Genomic DNA, 17,101 nt, shown 5'->3' with positions numbered 1-17,101 from the left:
AGCAGACCCTTGCCCTCCCCAGCTGCCCCCAGCGGCGCCTCCGCCACAGGAACAGCTGCAGGGACCCCTGGCAGAGCCCATGCCCACCCCCAGCCCTGCGGGGAGCCTGTCCTCTGATCGCCTCGGGGCACTGCAGCCCTGGGCTTGGCCCCAGCTGCTACCCAGGGGTGTCATTAGCCAGCAAGGCCTTGTCCACACACAGACACAGGTGGAAGGTGCAGAGCGGGAGTTGCGGGCTTTGGTGTGTGGCTGCTCGGAGGGGCTCATGAGTGGCGTGATCCTGCTGTAGCGTAAACTGGGTGTGTTCCACAGGGTGCAGCTAAACAGTGCTTAATTTGTAATGAAAGAGCTGCTGAGGCTCAAGCAATTTTTTTTTACTTTCATAACTGACATGGCAAGCAGGGTTACAAACTGCCAAGCCTAGAGGTGTTGGACATGGGCTGTGGGTGCACCCCAGCTTGGGGAGGGTAGCTTGTGGCCCAGCCCACCCCACCCAGTCTGCCCAAGACCTGGAGCACTGGGTGGGCCGTGCAGCCGCCAGTGACTGGCAGGCGGGCGATGTGAGCACTGGCTCCAGCCACCCAGAGCCCCTGGCAACACGCCGGCCCTCACTAGCCCCAGCTACAGGGGAAGAGCAGCAGAGCGCCAGCAGGTAGCAGGAGAGGGCCTGGGGGTGGAGCATGGGCAGGGCCATGCAGGGCTGTTTGAGGAGGCTTCGCCTCCCCCAGCCTGTGATACCCACCACCCATGGTGCTGGGGCTCAACCCTGGCACAAATTAGGCACTGTAGCTAAACCAAAAGAAGCTGCTTCACTCTGATCCACCTGTCGATTGCGGACTATCTAGATGGCACATGGCTCCATTCCTGCAGCTGCTAGGACCTGGGAGATGGAGAACTCTGGAGAAATTCTAGATGGTCCAGCATGCAATAGCCTGTCTATCTGCTGAGTAATGGGTTAATGAGAACATATCAGGCCAATGAGAATACCAATACTTCCTCCACACTGTCAATCTGAGTCCTGAACATGCACCCTCAATACCTTCTACTTAAAAACCAGGAAAAAAACCCCACACACACATTTTTAAATGGGGTCAGGGTTGCATGTGATCACAAGTGCAGCTGTTCAGCAATGCCCTATACTTCTTATCCCCTTCCAGAACATGAACTTGTTTCCCCAGATTCACATACCCACTGAATGTATCCGATGAAGTGAGCTGTAACTCACGAAAGCTTATGCTCAAATAAATTGGTTAGTCTCTAAGGTGCCACAAGTACTCCTTTTCTTTTTGCGAATACAGACTAACACGGCTGCTTCTCTGAAACATGTCATTATGCAAGGCACTGCATTTAGCCGTATGGAGTGGAAATCTATCAACTTCATGAAAAAACTCGTACAGATACAGACAGACATCATCTTCCTTTCCAAATGCAAACAGATGGACTTCATACCAAAAGGACTGCAGGTAAAAAATCCATTACAATCTACATACCACACAGACTATGCTGACAGCTTGTACCACACGCTCTCAAAGAAACTGTGGAACCACCTGATCAACATCCTCTACAGCAAACAGGGAAAGATTAAGAATGAGCTCTCAAAACTGGATACTCTCATAAAAAAACAACCTTCCACACAAACTTCCTCGTGGCTGGACTTTACAAAAACTAGACAAGCCATTTACAATACACACTTTGCTTCTCTACAAAAGAAAAAGGACACTAAACTATCTAAACTACTACATGCCACAAGGCCAGAGCAATGGTTCCCTTAACCCAACCAGCAATATTGTTAATCTATCCAACTATACTCTTAGCCCAGCAGAAGAATCTGTTCAATCTCGGGGCCTCTCCTTCTGCCCCTCCACCCCCACGAACATGATACAGTTCTGTGGTGACCTAGAATCCTATTTTCGACATCTCCGACTCAAGGAATATTTCCAATACACCTCTGAACAATGTACTAATCCACAGAGACCTTCCTACCAACACTACAAAAAGAAGGATTCTGGGTGGACTCCTCCTGAAGGTCGAAACAACAGACTGGACTTCTACATAGAATGCTTCCGCTGACATGCACGGGCTGAAATTGTGGAAAAGCAGCATCACTTGCCCCATAACCTCAGCTGTGCAGAACACAATGCCATCCACAGCCTCAGGAACAACTCTGACATCATAATCAAAAAGGCTGACAAAGGAGGTGCTGTCGTCATCATGAATAGGTCGGAATATGAACAAGAGGCTGCTAGGCAGCTCTCCAATACCACTTTCTACAAGCCATTACCCTCTGATCCCACTGAGGGTTACCAAAAGAAACTACACCATTTGCTCAAGAAACTCCCTGAAAAAAGCACAAGAACAAATCTGCACAGACACACCCCTGGAACCCCGACCTGGGGTATTCTATCTGCTACCCAAGATCCATAAACCTGGAAATCCTGGACGCCCCGTCTTCTCAGGCATTGGCACCCTGACAGCAGGATTGTCTGGCTATGTAGACTCCTTCCTCAGGCCCTACGCTACCAGCACTCCCAGCTATCTTCGAGACACCACTGACTTCCTGAGGAAACTACAATCCATTGGTAATCTTCCTGAAAACACCATCCTGGCCACTATGGATGTAGAAGCCCTCTACACCAACATTCCACACAAAGATGGACTACAAGCCGTCAGGAACAGTATCCCCGATAATGTCACGGCAAACCTGGTGGCTGAACTTTGTGACTTTGTCCTCACCCGTAACTGTTTCATATTTGGGGACAATGTATACCTTTAAACCAGCGGCACTGCTATGGGTACCTGCATGGCCCCACAGTATGCCAACATTTTTATGGCTGACTTAGAACAACGCTTCCTCAGCTCTCGTCCCCTAATGCCCCTACTCTACTTGATGACATCTTCATCATCTGGACCCATGGAAAAGAAGCCCTTGAGGAATTCCACCATGATTTCAACAATTTCCATCCCACCATCAACCTCAGCCTGGACCAGTCCACACAAGAGATCCACTTCCTGGACACTACGGTGCTAATAAGCGATAGTCACATAAACACCACCCTATACTGGAAACCTACTGACCGCTACTCCTACCTACATGCATCCAGCTTTCACGCAGATCACACCACATGATCCATTGTCTACAGCCAAGCTCTGCGATACAAGTGCATTTGCTCCAACCCCTCAGACAGGGACAAACACCTACAAGATTTCTATCAAGCATTCTTACAACTACAATACCCACCTGCTGAAGTTAAGAAACAGATTGACAGAGCCAGAAGAGTACCCAGAAGTCACCTACTACAGGACAGGCCCAACAAAGAAAATAACAGAACTCCAGTAGCCATCACCTTCAGCCCCCAACTAAAACCTCTCCAACGCATCATCAGGGATCTACAACCTATTCTGAAGGACGACCCATCACTCTCACAGATCTTGGGAGACAGGCCAGTCCTTGCTTACAGACAGCCCCCCAACCTGAAGCAAATACTCACCAGCAACCACATACCACACAACAGAACCACTAACCCAGGAACCTATCCTTGCAACAAAGCCTGTTGCCAACTGTGCCCACATATCTATTCAGGGGACACCATCATAGGGCCTAATCACATCAGCCACACTATCAGAGGCTCGTTCACCTGCACATCTACCAATGTGATATATGCCATCATGTGCCAGCAATGCCCCTCTGCCATGTACATTGGCCAAACTGGACAGTCTCTATGTAAAAGAATAAATGGACACAAATCAGATGTCAAGAATTATAACATTCATAAACCAGTCAGAGAACACTTCAATCTCTCTGGTCACTCGATTACAGACCTAAAAGTTGCAATATTACAACAAAAAGACTTCAAAAACAGACTCCAACGAGAGACTGCTGAATTGGAATTAATTTGCAAACTGGATACGATTAACTTAGGCTTGAATAGAGACTGGGAGTGGATGGGTCATTACACAAAGTAAAACTGTTTCCCCATGTTTATTTCCCCCCACCCCACACTGTTCCTCAGACGTTCTTGTCAACTGCTGGAAATGGCCCACCTTGATTATCACTACAAAAGGTTTTCTTCCTTCCCCCTTCCCCCCGGCTCTGCTGCTGGTATTAGCTCATCTTAAGTGATCACTCTCCTTACAGTGTGTATGATAACACCCATTGTTTCATGTTCTCTGTGTATATAAATCTCCCCATAGTATTTTCCACTGAATACATCCGATGAAGTGAGCTGTAGCTCACGAAAGCTTATGCTCAAATAAATTGGTTAGTCTCTAAGGTGCCACAAGTCCTCCTTTTCTTTTTGCGAATACAGACTAACATGGCTGTTACTCTGATACCCACCTAAGCCACACCACACCAGTTACTTTTTCTATGCTCACCAGAGCACCAGTTCCACACCCCTACTCATACACTTCAATGAACCCTCACTGGGCTCTAGGCAGCATGACTGTTGTGGGGAGCACTGGCATCTAGTTGTCAGAGATGACACTGGACTAAGAAGCTGATATATGGCTAAGGTACTGTGATTTTGAGGGATTTCTGAATACAAGAAAAGAAAGGTAGGAGGGAGAGAGAGAATAAAAATAAACATTAAAGAAAAAACAACCATGAGGGAAAACAGACACGTAAAAAGTTAGCAGAAAAATTCACCAAGATATTCATTAAAAGGAACGTGGAAATAAAGTCAAAGAAGTGGGAAAAGAAATAGAGGAAAAAAACCAAAGGGGACATAACATGTTCATTTTTAAATTATTTAGTAGAAAATTGACCAATTAAAAAGACACTGAAATGTTTTATGATTACATAAAATCAAGCAACATTTTAAATGCTTATACAATTCTAACAGCTCCTTCCACAGAGAAAATCTATACATGTGAGGCATAACTGCATCTGATAAATAGAGGGAAACTCTGGAACAGTCATATGACACACTCAAGAGATATTGACTGACCTAATTGGTCCTAGTAGAAGGCTGTGGTTTTGGAGCTCAAAGTCCACATCAGTGCTAGTGTATTTGATCTATCAAGTGATTGAGTCTCTTGTCTGGATGGATTCACTATGTAGCTCTGAATGCCCATATAAATACATGAGAGAGACAAATAGGCAAAGTGGTATCTTTCATTAGACCAACTACTGGTGGTGGTAGGTACAAGTTTTTATGTCTCACAGAGCTCTTCCTCAGATCTGGAGATGGTAACAAGAGTGTCTAAGCTAAATACAAGCTGGGACCAATTGTTAAACATAAGGGGTTCACACTGTGGCATTCTGTACCACAAAACAGCACCCTGGAACACTCATATTCATCCCTGTAAAAGAATTATGATATATTTCATACAAAGCGTGGCATGTAGGATATCATATGAAAGGTCATGATCTGCTGAAATCCTTTGTCAAAATATGTATATCATTAGTGTATAAGAAGTTACTAGATTTTGCTGTGTGACTGTTAGTGAAATATGCTGTGAGTCTGGAAGTCACCCATGCTAGAAAGTGACCAAGACAAAGGAGGTGACCAACACCTGGGCGGGCGTTGAACGATCATCACCAGCCATTGACCAGAGGGGAATGAATAGTAAACAAGGGATTTACAATTCAATGACAGTTCTGCAAACACCACATAATGGGGACTGCTCAACACTATGACTCAGTTGTACAAGACCACACCAGGGAGATTGCTCAACCCTGTGATTCAGCAAGGCCCATGAGGCATGCTTGGGCTAATGTCTTCCAGGAACATGGACTGAGGATACAAAGTAGGGGACAGTAGCATCATGGTTTGGCCTTTCTCCTCCCCCACCTACACTGGAAGCAACAAGAATACTGGGAAAATAGGGTTGCCAATTTTCTAATTGCAGAAAACTGAACAACCTTGCCCTGCCCCTGCTCCGCCCCAAGACCCCGCCCCGCTCACTCCATTTCCCCTCACTCCTTCGCTCGCTCTCCCCTACCTTTACTCACTCGCTCATTTTCATTGGGCTGGGGCAGGCAGTTGGGGTGCGGGAGGGGGTGAGGGCCCCAGCTGGGGGTGTGGGTTCTGGGTTGGGGCCGGGGATGAGACGATTGGGCCTGGAGGGTGGGGCGGAGGGGTTCAGAGTGTGGGAGGGGGCTCCAGGCTGAGGCAAGGGGTTGGGGTGTGGGAGGGCATGAAGGGTTTGGGCTCCGGGAAGGAGTTTGGGTGCAGGAAGGGATCTCAGGGCTGGGGCAGAGGTTGGGGTGCGGGAGGTATGCAGGCTCCGGGCAGTGCTTACCTCAAGTGGCTACTGGGAAGTGGCGACATGTCCCTCCGGCACTGGCATGGCCATATTAGCAGCTCTTGCAACGGCCACAGAGAGCAGTGCATTGTGGTAGCTATCTCAGCATGCAAGTGGCTGCAACATGCTTTTCAAATGGGGGGGGGTGGAGTGACAGGGAGTGTGTTGTGTGTATGTTGGGGAGAGAGAGTGGGTTTTTGGGGGGGCTGAGAGCATGTTAGCATTCTGTCTTGTAAGTTCAAACAGCAGCAGACCTCCCTCCTTCCCCCCACCTCTCTCTCTCACACACAGCATTCCACAGTAATGGTTGCTTTGTCTCGAAGAAGATAAGCCTGCCAGCTGTCAGAAATGGAGCTTTCAAAGGGCATATCCGCATTCCTACAGTGAGTTCAAAACAATGACAAGAGTGGCCACTTGACTGAAGGAGATTGTGGGACGTTTCCAGAGGCTGATCAGAGCGCAGTAATGCAACACCTCGTCCACACTGGTGCCGCAGTGCTCCAGTGGGGGCGCAGCAAACGTTATTCCACTCACCGAGGTGGAGTACCAGCAGCGCTGCAGCCGTGGAGTCAGAGCACTCTATGTCCCTTGCCAGTGTGGACGGGCAGTGAGTTAGTGCGCCCAGGTAATAAGGTTTAAGATTTAGATTGTGCACTTACCTTTTATTTTCTTTGGTAACTATCTCTGACCTTTTATGCTTACCACTTATAATTACTTAAAATCTCCTTCTGTAGTTCATAAATCTGTTTTATATTTTACCTAAAACAGTGTGTTTTGCTTGAAGTGCTTCAGAAATCTCAGCTCAGTTTAAAAGGCTTGTGTGTGTCCTCTCTACATCAAGGGTGGAAGAGGGTGGGGGGCAGACTGGTCATGAACTTATACTGGTCAGGCTTCTGACCTGGGCAAGATGGTACAGTTCTGGGGTCCAAGGCTGGGGAGATTAGCTGGTGCCATTCTCGTGTGATTTGTGAGTGATTCAGGGAGCATTCATGCAATCTAACTGGGTACGGGGCTCCACACGCTGTTGTGCAGAGTGATAATAGCACCTGGAGGGATTTGATGTTTGTCACTAGCAAAACACTGCTAGAGACAGCCCAGACTGGAGAGTTAAGGGGACACAGTGGTACCCCTGTTCCACATTGCACCCCAGGGATCCTGTCACACACACACACACCCATGCTGTAGGAGACCACTAAAATGAAGTGGGCAATTAAGGGTTAACAGGCAATAAGATGTGTTACAAATTGTTGTAATGAGCCATAAAACCAGAGTCTCTGTTAAGCCCATGTTTTTTAGTGTCAAATAGAGTTATGAATTTAAGTTACCAGGCTCATCTTTTGAAGGTTTTATGCAGGTTTCCTCTGAGCACAAAGATTGAGAGGTCAGGTATGGAGTGATTGCTTTTTGAAAAGTGCACCCATGATTGAATAGGTGTTTTTGTCTTTTATCATTTTTCTGTGTGAGTTCATTTGAGAGGGTATAAATACATGCACATACATGTACAATCTGCATGTAAATATCCTCACCTGTGTTATTAGTAACAGTGTAAATTAGAAAAACTGTATTTTAAAAGATACTGCTACAAATACATTCAAATCTAATTTACTTCTCACCATTGATGCTGTTTATTTCCTTTCTGCACTTGTCTCAGTTTAGCCAGTTTCATTTTCTGTTTCTAGTCATTTTTGCTATCTAGTTCTTCAGCAAATCAGATGTCCACATGAGGAACATAATGCCTAAAGAGACAGGCAGATTATTAGACAGACAGACATTGTAGTTGAAAGGTTAGACAGGCAAACAGGTTCACTAGCACAAATAAAAGTGCCTGAGTTCTCAACAGTGTAGGGAATGTTTAAATAATTGTTCATTGACTTTTAAAAAGTTAGATGGAAACATTTTGTAACTCTCTTGTCTTTCTTTTTTATAAACTAAATTTCAATCCTAAAGTACCTGACAGCACCTTGACTATTTTAACAGGAAAAAAAATTGGCCAAATGATTCTCATCTCCACTAGGCGGCACTAAGCGTTCATGGTGGTTTCTCTCCTTGTCCCCAGACTATGCAGAATACAGAAAATTGAAAAGGAGTACTTGTGGCATCTTAGAGACTAACAAATTTATTTGAGCATAAGCTTTTGTGAGCTACAGCTCACTTCATCGGATGCATTCAGTGTAAAATACAGTGGGGAGATTTATGTACACAGAGAACATGAAACAATGGGTGTTACCATACACACTGTAAGGAGAGTGATCAGGTAAGGTGAGCTATTACCAGCAGGAAAGGGGGACACACACACACACACCTTTTGTAGTGATAATCAAAATTGACACGTTTCAGAGTAACAGCCGTGTTAGTCTGTATTCGCAAAAAGAAAAGGAGTACTTGTGGCACCTTAGAGACTAACCAATTTATTTGAGCATGAGCTTTTGTGAGCTACAGCTCACTTCATCGGATGCAAACCGTGGAAACTGCAGAAGACATTATATACACACAGAGACCATGAAACAATACCTCCTCCCACCCCACTGTCCTGCTGGTAATAGCTGATCTAAAGTGATCATCAAGTTGCCCAACTTGATGATCACTTTAGATAAGCTATTACCAGCAGGACAGTGGGGTGGGAGGAGGTATTGTTTCATGGTCTCTGTGTGTATATAATGTCTTCTGCGGTTTCCACGGTATGCATCTGTCATAAATATAAAGGGAAGGGTAAACCCCTTTGAAATCCCTCCTGGCCAGGGGAAAGCTCCTCTCACCTGTAAAGGGTTAAGAAGCTAAAGGTAACCTCGCTGGCACCTGACCAAAATGACCAATGAGGAGACAAGATACTTTCAAAAGCTGGGAGGAGGGAGAGAAACAAAGGGTCTGTGTCTGTCTCTGTCTGTATGCTGGTTTCTGCCAGGGATAGACCAGGAATAGAGCCTTAGAACTTTTAGTAAGTAATCTAGCTAGGTATGTGTTAAATTTTGATTTCTTTAAATGGCTGAGGAAAGAATTGTGCTGAATAGAATAACTATTTCTGTCTGTGTATCTTTTTTGTAACTTAAGGTTTTGCCTAGAGGGGTTCTCTATGTTTTTGAATCTAATTACCCTGTAAGATATCTACTATCCTGATTTTACAGGGGGGATTTCTTTATTTCTATTTACTTCTATTTTTTATTAAAAGTCTTCTTGTAAAACACTGAATGCTTTTTCATTGTTCTCAGATCCAAGGGTTTGGGTCTGTGGTCACCTATGCAAATTGGTGAGGCTTTTTATCCAACATTTCCCAGGAAAGGGGGGGTGCAAGTGTTGGGAGGATTGTTCATTGTTCTTAAGATCCAAGGGTCTGGGTCTGTAGTCACCTAGGCAAATTGGTGAGGCTTTTTACCAAATCTTGTCCAGGAAGTGGGGTGCAAGGTTTTGGGAAGTATTTTGGGGGGAAGGACGTGTCCAAACAGCTCTTCCCCAGTAACCAGTATTAGTTTGGTGGTGGTAGCGGCCAGTCCAAGGATAACGGGCGTAATATTTTGTACCTTGGGGAAGTTTTGACCTAAGCTGGTAAAGATAAGCTTAGGAGGTTTTTCATGCAGGTCCCCACATCTGTACCCTAGAGTTCAGAGTTGGGGAGGAACCTTGACATGGTGGCATAGTGGTGGGATTAACCTGAAATCATTTTGAGATCCAGTTGAGATTTTTTGAACTAGAAATACAGATTTTAAAAAGGAAATTTTTTTTTCCTTTGGAAAGGAAGTCCAGAAAGCAGTTGAAACTGAAAGCTGAAACTGTGGCCAAGCAGAGACAAAAGGGGATTATCTTTGTGAATTGCAGGTTTTCTTTGCCTGGAGGCAGGGTACTTAACTCCTGCAGGGAAATTCACAGTCTTCCAACCCAGAGTTTTTTTTTCTTTTCTTCCTAAAAGTAAATAGGGGGTGTGTGTTCTACCCATTTGCTTTTTCTTTGGGCTGGGTAAACAGGTTTCCAAGTAGTTGGAGGTTTTTTGCTTTAATTTGGGCCCAGAGCAGAGACAAGGGAATTGTCTTTTTCTGTAGGCTGACAGTCACTATCAGAGAATAGGTATTCTATTCCAGCACAGCAAAATTTTACAGCCACGTTTTGTTTGTTTATTTCTAAACCTCGGGTGTAAAGTTAGTTAAAAACAGAGAGGTTAGAATGACCAAATCCTCAGCTCGACTACAGCTGGAATTAGCCAAATTTCAGGCTGAGGAAAATCAAAGGGAACATGAAAGACAGATAGAACTCATGCGGCTGGAGAAGGAGGTACAGGAGGCTGCCCACAAGAGGGAAATGGAGGCAAGGAAGCATGTGGAGGAGGAGAAGGAAAAAGAGAGGAAGCATGTGGAGGAGGTGGAGAGGATAAAGGCCCAGCAGAATATACCAACAAACCCTAGCAATCCTTCTCCAGGTACCACTTCCCATCCCAGAAAGTTCCCCACCTACAAGGCAGGTGATGATACTGAGGCCTTCTTAGAAAACTTCGAAAGGGCCTGCCTTGGGTACAACATCTCTACTGACCAATACATGGTGGAGCTGAGGCCGCAGCTCAGTGGATCCTTAGCTGAGGTGGCAGCTGAAATGCCTAAAGAACTCATGAACAAGTATGAACTGTTTAAATCCAGGGCGAGAGTCAGAATGGGGATAACACCCGAGCAGTCTCGTCGGAGGTTCAGAGCCCTAAGGTGGAAATCAGACATGTAATTTACCCAACATGCCTACCACATTGTGAAACATTGGGATGCCTGGATATCAGGAGCAAGTGTTGAATCTCCAGTAAATTTGCCCTTCCTAATGCAAATGGAACAATTCTTAGAGGGTGTTCCTGAGGAAATAGAAAGATACATCCTAGATGGGAAACCCAAAACTGTAATCGAGGCAGGAGAGATTGGAGCCAGATGGGTGGAGGTGGCAGAGAAGAAGAAAACTGGTCGCAGTTGGAGCGGAGACCAGAAGGGACCACCCCAGACCACACCCTATTACCGGGGGCCGCCCAAAGCCCCACCTACCTCCCAAAGAACCCTCCAGACCCCTTATCGTCCCACCACCCCGTTCTCCAGCAACCCTCCTTGCCCCAGTGACCCGTCAGCTGGACGATGTTTTAAATGTAACAAGCTGGGGCATGTAAAGGCCAACTGCCCCAAGAACCCCAACAGATTACAGTTCATTGCACCGGAATCACACCAGAGGTCCACAGGCCCAGATACCTCCCAGATACCCTTGGAACGGAGGGAAACTGTGAGTGTGGGCGGGAAGAAGGTCACCGCGTGGAGGGACACCGGAGCACAAGTGTCAGCTATCCATGCTTCCTTAGTGGACCCCAATTTAATCAACCCAGAGATCCAAGTGACGATTCAACCCTTCAAGTCCAACTCTTTCAATTTGCCTACAGCCAAGTTGCCTGTCCAGTACAAGGGCTGGTCAGGAATGTGGACTTTTGCAGTCTATGATGATTATCCCATCCCCATGCTGTTGGGGGAAGACTTGGCCAATCACGTGAAGCAGGCCAAGAGGGTGGGAATGGTCACCCGCAGCCAGGCTAAACAAGCCGTGAGGCCTAGCTCTGTTCCGGAAACTTCTATCAGGACCCGGTCAGAGGTGATGGACCCGGACCCCAGGCCAATGTCTGCAACAAGAGTAGTGGATCCAGTCCCAGAGACCCAGACGGAACCAGTCCCAGAACCGGAACCAGCCAAACAACCAACACCAGACCCCGTGCCAGCACTGAGTCCAGTACTTGCAACCTCAACGCCAGAGGGCCCCACCGAACCTGAACTGGCAGCAGCCGATAACCCTACACAAGAGGCTCAGCCGGAGCCTGAATCCCAACATAGTGCACCAGCGGAGAGCGGTTCACAGTCAACAGAAACAGCTCCATCCCCTATATCCCTTCCAGAGGGACCAAGCCTAGGTCCACAATCCCATGAGGAACTGATGTCTCCAGCATCAAGGGAACAGTTCCAGACCGAACAGGAAGCAGATGAAAGCCTCCAGAGAGCTTGGACGGCGGCACGGAGCAACCCACCGCCTCTCAGCTCTTCTAATCGATCCAGGTTTGTTATAGAAAGAGGACTTTTATACAAGGAAACTCTTTCTGGTGGACACCAGGAAGACTGGCATCCTCAGAGACAGTTGGTAGTTCCAACTAAATACCGGGCCAAGCTCTTGAGCTTAGCCCACGATCACCCTAGTGGCCATGCTGGGGTGAACAGGACCAAAGACCGTTTGGGGGGGTCATTCCACTGGGAGGGAATGGGCAAGGATGTTTCTACCTATGTCCAGTCTTGTGAGGTGTGCCAAAGAGTGGGAAAACCCCAAGACCAGGTCAAAGCCCCTCTCCAGCCACTCCCCATCATTGAAGTTCCATTTCAGCGAGTAGCTGTGGATATTCTGGGTCCTTTTCCGAAAAAGACACCCAGAGGAAAGCAGTACATACTGACTTTCATGGATTTTGCCACCCGATGGCCGGAAGCAGTAGCTCTAAGCAACACCAGGGCTAAAAGTGTGTGCCAGGCACTAGCAGACATTTTTGCCAGGGTAGGTTGGCCCTCCGACATCCTCACAGATGCAGGGACTAATTTCCTGGCAGGAACTATGAAAAACCTTTGGGAAGCTCATGGGGTAAATCACTTGGTTGCCACTCCTTACCACCATCAAACAAATGGCATGGTGGAGAAGTTTAATGGAACTTTGGGGGCCATGATACGTAAATTTGTAAATGAGCACTCCAATGATTGGGACCTAGTGTTGCAGCAGTTGCTCTTTGCCTACAGAGCTGTACCACATCCCAGTTTAGGGTTTTCCCCATTTGAACTTGTATATGGCCGTGAGGTTAAGGGGCCATTGCAGTTGGTGAAGCAGCAATGGGAGGGATTTACACCTTCTCCAGGAACTAACATTCTGGACTTTGTAACCAACCTACAAAACACCCTCCGAACCTCTTTAGCCCTTGCTAGAGAAAACTTACAGGATGCTCAAAAAGAGCAAAAAGCCTGGTATGATAAACATGCCAGAGAGCGTTCCTTCAAAGTAGGAGACCAGGTCATGGTCTTAAAGGCGCTCCAGGCCCATAAAATGGAAGCATCGTGGGAAGGGCCATTCATGGTCCAGGAGCGCCTGGGAGCTGTTAATTATCTCCTAGCATTCCCCACCTCCAACCGAAAGCCTAAGGTGGACCATATTAATTCTCTAAAGCCCTTTTATTCCAGAGAATTAAAGGTTTGTCAGTTTACAGCCCAGGGAGGAGACGACGCTGAGTGGCCTGAAGGTGTCTACTACGAAGGGAAATGTTCTGGTGGTGTGGAAGAGGTGAACCTCTCTATGACCCTTGGGCGTATGCAACGACAGCAGATCCAGGAGCTGTGCACTAGCTACGCGCCAACGTTCTCAGCCACCCCAGGACTGACTGAACGGGCATACCACCCCATTGACACAGGTAATGCTCACCCAATTAGGGTCCACCCTTACCGGGTGTCTCCTCAAGCTAAAACTGCTATAGAACGGGAGATCCAGGATATATTACAGATGGGTGTAATCCGCCCCTCTGAAAGTGCATGGGCATCTCCAGTGGTTCTAGTTCCCAAACCAGATGGGGAAATACGTTTTTGCGTGGACTACCTTAAGCTAAATGCTGTAACTCACCCAGACAACTATCCAATGCCACGCACAGATGAACTATTAGAGAAACTGGGACGGGCCCAGTTCATCTCTACCTTGGACTTAACCAAGGGGTACTGGCAGGTACCGCTAGATGAATCTGCCAAGGAAAGGTCAGCCTTCATCACACATCTTGGGCTGTATGAATTTAATGTACTCCCTTTCGGGCTGCGAAATGCACCCGCCACTTTCCAAAGACTTGTAGATGGTCTCCTAGCGGGATTAGGAGAATATGCAGTCGCCTACCTTGACGACGTGGCCATATTTTCGGATTCCTGGGCAGACCACCTGGAACATCTACAAAAAGTCCTTGAGCGCATAAGGGAGGCCGGACTAACTGTTAAGGCTAAGAAGTGTCAAATAGGCCTAAACAGAGTGACTTACCTTGGACATCAGGTGGGTCAAGGAACTATCAGCCCCCTACAGGCCAAAGTGGATGCTATCCAAAAGTGGCCTGTCCCAAAGTCAAAGAAACAGGTTCAATCCTTCTTAGGCTTGGCTGGTTATTACAGACGATTTGTACCGCACTACCGCCAAATCGCTGCCCCACTGACAGACCTAACCAAAAAGAAACAGCCAAATGCTGTTCAGTGGACCGAAAAGTGTCAGAAGGCCTTTAACAAGCTTAAAGCAACACTCATGTCTGACCCTGTACTAAGGGCCCCAGACTTTGACAAACCGTTCCTAGTAACCACAGATACGTCCGAGCGTGGTGTGGGAGCAGTTTTAATGCAGAAAGGACCTGATCAAGAATTCCACCCTGTAGTGTTTCTCAGCAAAAAACTGTCTGAGAGGGAAAGCAACTGGTCAGTCACTGAAAAAGAATGTTACGCCATTGTCTATGCTCTGGAAAAGCTACGCCCATATGTTTGGGGACGGCGTTTCCACCTGCAAACCGACCATGCTGCACTGAAGTGGCTTCACACCGTCAAGGAAACTAACAAAAAACTTCTTCGGTGGAGTTTAGCTCTCCAAGATTTTGATTTCGACATCCAACACATCTCAGGAGCTTCTAACAAAGTGGCTGATGCACTCTCCCGTGAAAGTTTCCCAGAATCAACTGGTTAAAATCGTTCTTGAGATGTGGAAAATATTGTTAGTCTTTATGTACTTGGTAATATATTTAGAGATGCATGTGTCTTATTAACTCTGTTTTTCCTAGAGCTCCAGGAAGAAATCCCAGCCAGTGTTTCACCCTAGCTGAGATTTGGGGGGCGTGTCATAAATATAAAGGGAAGGGTAAACCCCTTTGAAATCCCTCCTGGCCAGGGGAAAGCTCCTCTCACCTGTAAAGGGTTAAGAAGCTAAAGGTAACCTCGCTGGCACCTGACCAAAATGACCAATGAGGAGACAAGATACTTTCAAAAGCTGGGAGGAGGGAGAGAAACAAAGGGTCTGTGTCTGTCTGTATGCTGGTTTCTGCCAGGGATAGACCAGGAATGGAGCCTTAGAACTTTTAGTAAGTAATCTAGCTAGGTATGTGTTAGATTATGATTTCTTTAAATGGCTGAGAAAAGAATTGTGCTGAATAGAATAACTATTTCTGTCTGTGTATCTTTTTTGTAACTTAAGGTTTTGCCTAGAGGGGTTCTCTATGTTTTTGAATCTAATTACCCTGTAAGATATCTACCATCCTGATTTTACAGGGGGGATTTCTTTATTTCTATTTACTTCTATTTTTTATTAAAAGTCTTCTTGTAAAACACTGAATGCTTTTTCATTGTTCTCAGATCCAAGGGTTTGGGTCTGTGGTCACCTATGCAAATTGGTGAGGCTTTTTATCCAACATTTCCCAGGAAAGGGGGGGGTGCAAGTGTTGGGAGGATTGTTCATTGTTCTTAAGATCCAAGGGTCTGGGTCTGTAGTCACCTAGGCAAATTGGTGAGGCTTTTTACCAAACCTTGTCCAGGAAGTGGGGTGCAAGGTTTTGGGAAGTATTTTGGGGGGAAGGACGCGTCCAAACAGCTCTTCCCCAGTAACCAGTATTAGTTTGGTGGTGGTAGCGGCCAGTCCAAGGATAACGGGCGTAATATTTTGTACCTTGGGGAAGTTTTGACCTAAGCTGGTAAAGATAAGCTTAGGAGGTTTTTCATGCAGGTCCCCACATCTGTACCCTAGAGTTCAGAGTGGGGGAGGAACCTTGACATGCCTTCCCCCCTGTAAAATCAGGATGGTAGATATCTTACAGGGTAATTAGATTCAAAAACATAGAGAACCCCTCTAGGCAAAACCTTAAGTTACAAAAAAGATACACAGACAGAAATAGTTATTCTATTCAGCACAATTCTTTTCTCAGCCATTTAAAGAAATCATAATCTAACACATACCTAGCTAGATTACTTACTAAAAGTTCTAAGGCTCCATTCCTGGTCTATCCCTGGCAGAAACCAGCATACAGACAGACACAGACCCTTTGTTTCTCTCCCTCCTCCCAGCTTTTGAAAGTATCTTGTCTCCTCATTGGTCATTTTGGTCAGGTGCCAGCGAGGTTACCTTTAGCTTCTTAACCCTTTACAGGTGAGAGGAGCTTTCCCCTGGCCAGGAGGGATTTCAAAGGGGTTTACCCTTCCCTTTATATTTATGACAGCATCCGATGAAGTGAGCTGTAGCTCACGAAAGCTCATGCTCAAATAAATTGGTTAATCAAAATTGAGTAGCTACAGCCAGAGCCTTTGCAGGCAATGAGGGAATGCATGTACCCATTAGGCTGAAATAGCCTGTAAAATGTAACAAAAGGTAAAGGTGACAGCAGCAGCAGCAGCAACTTCCCCATACCCCATGAGGCTTGGCATCCTGCTGATTTCAGAGGAACTTTGAAATGAAAGAGGATTCACCCTCACAAACACAGTCTAAGGCCAGACTAAGCAAAACAGAGGACATTTTCTTCACCTCTTTCTTTCCAGTAGGGTGAAACCTGCATTCTTTGGCATTCTGAAGCACTGGTCTCTGCTTCCGGAGATGATGATGCATTGTTTATAGAGTGCCATACAGTAACGCTGGAACAAACATAACTATGGACTTAAATGTTTAGTTATGGACTGCTGTTTATATATGTTTTCCTATATATGATTATAAGATGTGTCATGGTTACAAGGCTGGGTGAACCTCTGCCCTGTCTCTGGTCTCTGAGTGCACCCCTGTGGTCCAAGCGTTGTGTGTTTATCTTTCCTGGGGTGTAATTTTGTGATTCTCCCCCTGTTAGACC

This window comes from Lepidochelys kempii, chromosome 6, assembly GCF_965140265.1.
Source record: "Lepidochelys kempii isolate rLepKem1 chromosome 6, rLepKem1.hap2, whole genome shotgun sequence".
Taxonomy (NCBI): Eukaryota; Metazoa; Chordata; order Testudines; family Cheloniidae; genus Lepidochelys; species Lepidochelys kempii.
Note: the sequence above shows the minus strand (reverse complement) of the source record.